This window comes from Populus euphratica, unplaced genomic scaffold (genome assembly GCF_000495115.2).
Source record: "Populus euphratica unplaced genomic scaffold, PopEup_1.0 scaffold209.1, whole genome shotgun sequence".
NCBI classification, from domain to species: domain Eukaryota; kingdom Viridiplantae; phylum Streptophyta; class Magnoliopsida; order Malpighiales; family Salicaceae; genus Populus; species Populus euphratica.
This window is the reverse complement of record NW_011500034.1, coordinates 76,071-82,541: the sequence shown is the minus strand read 5'-3', so window position 1 is coordinate 82,541 and position 6,471 is coordinate 76,071.

The window sequence follows — 6,471 nt, the reverse complement described above, 5'->3', positions numbered from 1 at the left end:
TTATAATTGTTTTTTATAATTTGTACAATTAACCTCCTTGTGGTTCGACCCCGGTCTTTCCGGGTTATTTATTACTTCGACACTCCTGCACTTGGGAGAAGACATCAATCTTTTAGTCGTGTCACCTGTCATGCTTTGGTTGGGTGACTAAACCTATTTGGGCCTATCTTATTGTTATTTTATTTATTTAAAATTATTTATGTTAAACAACTTAATTTGATAGACCAAGCCCAATAGCGAGATGTTTTGAGATTTACTATTTATATGTTCCTTTGTTATTTTGTGAGATAACTTTAATGATTAATAAAAATATTGCAGACTTTGTATATTTCTAATCCCTTTTCTTTTCTTTTTTAGCTTTTTTTTTAATTTCTTTCTTTTCTTACTTTAATTCTTATTATTTATTGTTCTACATCAATCAACAAGAAAAAATCAAGCTGCAAGGAATTCAGCCACTAATTATGCCATCAGTCCTTCGGTTACAACCATCTCATTAGTAAGAGATAATTAAACCACAATAACCAATCTGTCAAAAGCTAGAATGATGGAATTAATGTAAACAAATATTCTGCATCTCTTTATGTATACTCTGTTAATGTAACAAAATATTAAGGTGAAACATTTGGAAAATAAAGTGAATCTAGAAACCTTAATCACCTTGTAGTGTTTCTCTTATATTTTCCATAGTTTCTCCTTTTTTTACTTCTAGGAAGCTTGAGGCTAGTTGTTCTAAAAAGAACGCTTTCATTTTTTTGCACGATGCTAACCACATGGAAAATTGTCTATCTTCTTGGTGCAAAAAAATGATCTGTTATGCCATGCTTTAAAAAATGAGTCACTAACCCACTAATTGAAGTGACAGGTATTATAAGAAAACTATGCAAACTCTTTCATCAATCTCAGCATCACAATGCAACTTTTTTTTTTTTTATTGTTTGCTATATTCCAAGGGAATGCTACGAAGGAGATATTTAGCTACTTTAATTGCAGCTAAAGCTCTAAAGCAGGCATCTACTGTTGTAGCTCTTATCAAATGCCTCAAATAAGTATACATATATAACAAAGCCAAATATAATTTTAGCCAGCATAGTACTTACCATTTCTTTTTTGAGAAGTATATGATTTCATTGAACGTCATAACCTGACGGTATGTGAAATCACAGAGCCTGCAACATATCAATTTTGCAGGAACTAACAAATGAAGAAAGGTCCATACAAAGAGAACAAAACATCAGGTATAGCCTAAGAAAGCAACATTGGAATCTACACAAGATAACTATCACAACAAGATCCATGGGAAACTTTCAAGAGTCTCCAATTCATCTCTCTAGTGAATCTGAACCTCTAAAATGGAGCACCTTTAGCAGCTGATAGAAATAAACTGAGAGATTGATCAAAACCAGGCAATGAAATCACTGGATCTTCACACTCCTTGCTTAGCCATACAATCTGCCAGACTATTGCTCTCACGGTATATATGAGAAAAAGTAATTGAGCTAAAAAATCTAGTCAATCTCTGAACTATGGAGAAGAGTACCATTTCTCTATATCCTTCTTACTTTCATCCTTTTTCTTTCAGTATGTTTGCTGCGCTCTGTGCTGCTTCTCACCAGAGAACCCCACCTCACTCTCACTAAATTCCTTACACTTCAACAACAACTCATCGACTAACCAAATATAACAACCTTATTCAAGGATAAATCACTGTGGTTATTTACTGACTTTTCCGCCCTAGATATAGAAAAAACAAGCAAAACGACAGGTCTAAGTTATGCCAAAGCTAAATTGAAGGCTCTAAAGCCTTAAATGGAGCTAAATGCAAGTGAGAAGCACAAGTGGGCTAAAAGAGAAGGTACAAAAGAGATCAAAGAACTGAAGCAGACTCTTTTAAATGAAACAAGGGCTTGGTTTTTGAGATTATTGAAGGGTACGTTGAATTCAAGATTTCATGTTTCTACCCAGGAGAAGAAAAGCAAGGACTTCGCCATATAGCAAATGGAACGGGAAAACAACCATATTGCCGTCACATTGTCACTTCTTAAGTATGCAAATGAGTGGTTAGATAAACTAATAAGCAAATTGAGCTCTGAAGACAACAATGGATTAATGGAGACTGTTAATTGATTGAAGCAAAAGATCTAGTCTTGTCTGCTTGCTCATGTGGATTCACCGGCATTAGCACTAGAGAATCGATCTAATCGTGGTTGATTAAGAAAAGAAGGGGTTGGATTTAGAATTTCATGTATCCTTCCTTGTTAATAAAATAACTTACTATCCAAGGTGATATCGATTATCAAGAAAAAGATCATTTGAGCGAAACCATACCTTAGGAATTTGGCCTAATGTATTGAATACACAAGTTAAATATGATGCAATATTTATACATAATATTTCCAACGTTCTCTTGATTGATTCCCTAGCTCTGTCGATAAAGATATGCTGAGACGCGTATGCTGTATGCAGGTGATGCTGAGATAAATTTATTTCAATTCTTCATGTTCTCGATAAGCATTTTTAGTAGTCAAGTAAGTTGGCCCAAAAATAGTTAGGATCTTTACCTTTATTGCAGAATTAGACCCTGCTCTACTTTCTAAACCCTCGTGATCATAAGAGGAAGGTCCAAGATGGAGAGCAAGAGCACATACAAATCTGTTAGATTTTCATGCAAGTAGATTTAGAGCATGCCCTGTTAGCTTCTCTAGCATGGCTTACCCTCTCTAGCTCTTGCAACTTACCATTCCAAGAGGCCAACTTTCTGACTGAAAATGGTTAAATTAGATGATATGAATGAACTAGCATGCATGTTGGGATTGATAAACTATGGGAAACAAGGTTTATAAATGGGAACGTTGCCTAAAAGGCTTTATATATAGGATATACAATCAATCTAGGAACTTCATGTCCATCCTTCTTATTTGCCTATGCTTATGTGTGTGACTTCCTTCTTATTCATCCTTTTCTTGTATGAAATTATTTTTCATGGCGAGAAAATAAAAAGGAAGTGCTCCCTCGTAACAAATCATCAGCATTTGAAATGAGCACCTCGTGGTGTATGTCATCTGGCATTTCAAAGAAAATAATCCCAAGAAATTCATAAAATGGGATTTGATCCCTAGTAGTTAAAGGCTTGCAAACAACCCTGTCATATCTCGCACATGTATGGGATGGTTTTGTATGCCCTAAGCCAACAACCAAAAAAAAGGTGGCTCCTTGAACTGTACCCATGAGTATTTATGGCTTGACAACAAAATTAGGCAGAGGGGAACACGACAAAACTTTCATGTACAATCACTTGAAACAACTCCTAGTATATATTCATGGTCTTCAATACTGACAAAAGGATTTAAACTGCCCAGAAGGAGACTTGTTTCATCAAGGAGGGCCTTAGGGGCAATCATTGGTTGATTGTAACTTACCCCATGAAAAATATGTCAAGATTTCTCGAGACGAACATCTCTGGTTACCAACAAAACTAATGTAGTCGACTTTCTACATATGGGTGGTTCTAAATATACGGGTAATGATTTAACATTACTATATGAAAATTCAGCTCAAACAAACTATGTGAATGACCTAATAGATTTTTTTTATGAACCAATAAAATAGATCTAGATTAAATAAAAGGTTTGGAATGGCCAGAATTGGATAGCTCCTTAACGAGAGCTTCGATCATCGGATCGAACTTAAATCTTTATAGGTGATTTTACAAGAAATTTTTCAATGAATTATCATGTCTTTTAAAATTGTATTGTGAGCACTAATGGTCTCGATATAACCGTTTCTATTTTTTTTATTCTTATATTAATTTTAGATTTTTTTTGTTTATTTCATGGCCTATTTAAAAGGTTTTGCAAAACTTTTAAGGAGGCAGCAACCATATACTTTATTTTTCATAATAAAATTATAAATTTAGAGTTCACATCTACAATCCTGTTCACTTATTAAATATTCCATGTCTTGTTCTTGTGATTCCATAATGTTATTATCCTACATAACTTTTGCCTACATCAAAAACTTTTTTTGTCTTCTTATCATCCATTTGATCACCAAATAAGAATTCTCTTGCATCTCCTATATAAAAAGAAATCATTGGTAATTCTTTGCGAAGACTGCATTGAGTTTCATTTTTGTCATGTATAGACACAATGTATTCTAAGCATGATGAGAGGAAGTTAGGAAAAGTAAAAGAATACTTATTAAATCATAAAAAAAGCAAAATCATTGTAATAAAAAAAAATGCACAAGGCAATATAGAAGATGTGATCCAAACTACGAGGATATACATGTATATTGTAAAGGTTTTGAAACCATTGTAAGAACTCTTTATGGTGTGCTAATTTGAATTATAGAACTATTTGTTATGGAGTTACAAATATAGTAAAATATATTTAAATAAATAAGAAATTCAAAATTAGTGATGGATTTATAAAAAAACTTCACACGGATTTTAGCTTTCCATGACTTAGTTGATGGTCTTTACTGGTGGTTATCTAAAAAAATAAGTCCCTCGAGATATAAAGAACTTTTTAATGCTTAAGTTAGTATATGTATACAGAGAAAAAAATATACATGAAGACAAAATAAAATGAGGGTCAAAGAGTGGAATAAACCACCATGCAACAACCCTTAGATCAACCATTATTAACACCCACCTTTACTAAAGACCAACTCGTTTCCCCCTTAATTCTGGTTGATTAACTCTGAAGTGAATTTCTATAGTTTTTTAAAAGATTTTAATTTTAAAGTATTTAACTATTTTTATAAGATTATTTATTTGTTGACAATAATTGTGTTTATCATGATAATTATATAATGTTACATCTTTAAGCACTTGGCAAAATGACACAAGGGAAATAAAAGAAAGCATCAACAATAAGAAGATGTATTGGTGGAATGTAACAGAAAGGCTGGAAGACGAAGATGTTGGGAACACATCATCCTATTGTATACAGTTAGTTAAATGGAGAGTTTCGTAGTTAATTAGTAGAGTTAATTGCAGAATTTGTTAGTTAGTTAGTAGAGATCAATATAAAGAACATTTTTATTCCTGTTCTCTATTCTCTTATATTCTTTCTCAAATTCTACTCTTTCTCTATTTTTCTAAATCTTGTTAAGCTTACTTAACAATTGGTATCAAAACTTTAAGATCCCAACGAGATGGTAGAAAATCATAAATTGTAAAATATGAAAGAACACTGTAAGAAATTGAGGGAATGAATGCAGAACCTTTAACGAGAATTCCAAGAACCCTTGGTCGATCAACAAAATAAATGGAAAAAACAGTTTAGAGAGCAAAACAAGAGGATTGATTAGATTAGCTTGCAAATTGAAACCTTATCAAATCAATTCCAAACATTCATTACTAATCAAATGGCAGGAAAGGATTTGGAAAGCAACTCTAAGGGAATATTAAATGCACCAATAATGGTTAATCAAGATGGAATGCTATAAAAAAAAAAGGGTCACACTTAGGGAGATCAAACTAATGGTCAGGAACATCAAAAAGTAGTGTACAATCCTTCTTTTTCAAGGATAGACCTTACATCATTCTAGGGAGAGAATCCTAAGGAATGATTGAGGAAGTACAAGAATTTTTGTAAGCTCAACTCAACTTCTTCTCAACAATGAGTGAAACTAACATCTATTTACCTAAAGGGTAAATGAAAATCTGGTTTAAAGGATATATGTGCGATGTTGGAATGTTCGATTGACTGGGAAAAATTCTTAAGGGCCATATACATCAGGTTTGGTAATAGAGCTAACATAGTAGAGGAGTTTAATAAGTTAATACAAGAAGGTAGTGTTGATGAATATGTGGAGATGTTTAAGGAGCTAAAGTCATAAATGGATTTATTAAACCCCTTGCTACATGATTCTTACTATATTTTCATTTTTATTAGTGGATTAAAGGAAGATATCAAGCCCATATTAAAGATATTAAAGTTGGTGGTAATGATGATAGCTTTATATCAGGCTAAATGGAAAAAAGAATTAAACAATATTTTGGCAAGAAAAAACAAGTTTGTATCAAGGACAACAACTATGATACAACCTAGAAGACTAACAGGTAACTTCCAAACCAAATACACTAATCCATATATGAATAAGAACCAAAAAAAAAAAAAGGTTATTCTAGAGACTCTATATGCGTAAAGGCATAGTTTGGGATAATGTTTTAAGTGTAGAGATAAATTTATGCTAAGACATAAATGTAACGTTAAAGGATTACACATGATTGAGGGCAATGAAGAGGAAGAATTTTAGATGTTGAAATAAAAAAATAGTAATGAAGAACTGGCAGCATATAAGAAGATTAAAGAATATGGTCTATCTTTAAATGTATTGGTTGATAATTATACACATAACACCATCAAAATTACAGGTAGTTATTAAGAAAGAGAATTGATAGTCCTTATTGATAGTGGAAGCACACATAACTTCATTGATAAACAAATTATTAAAGAGATGCAA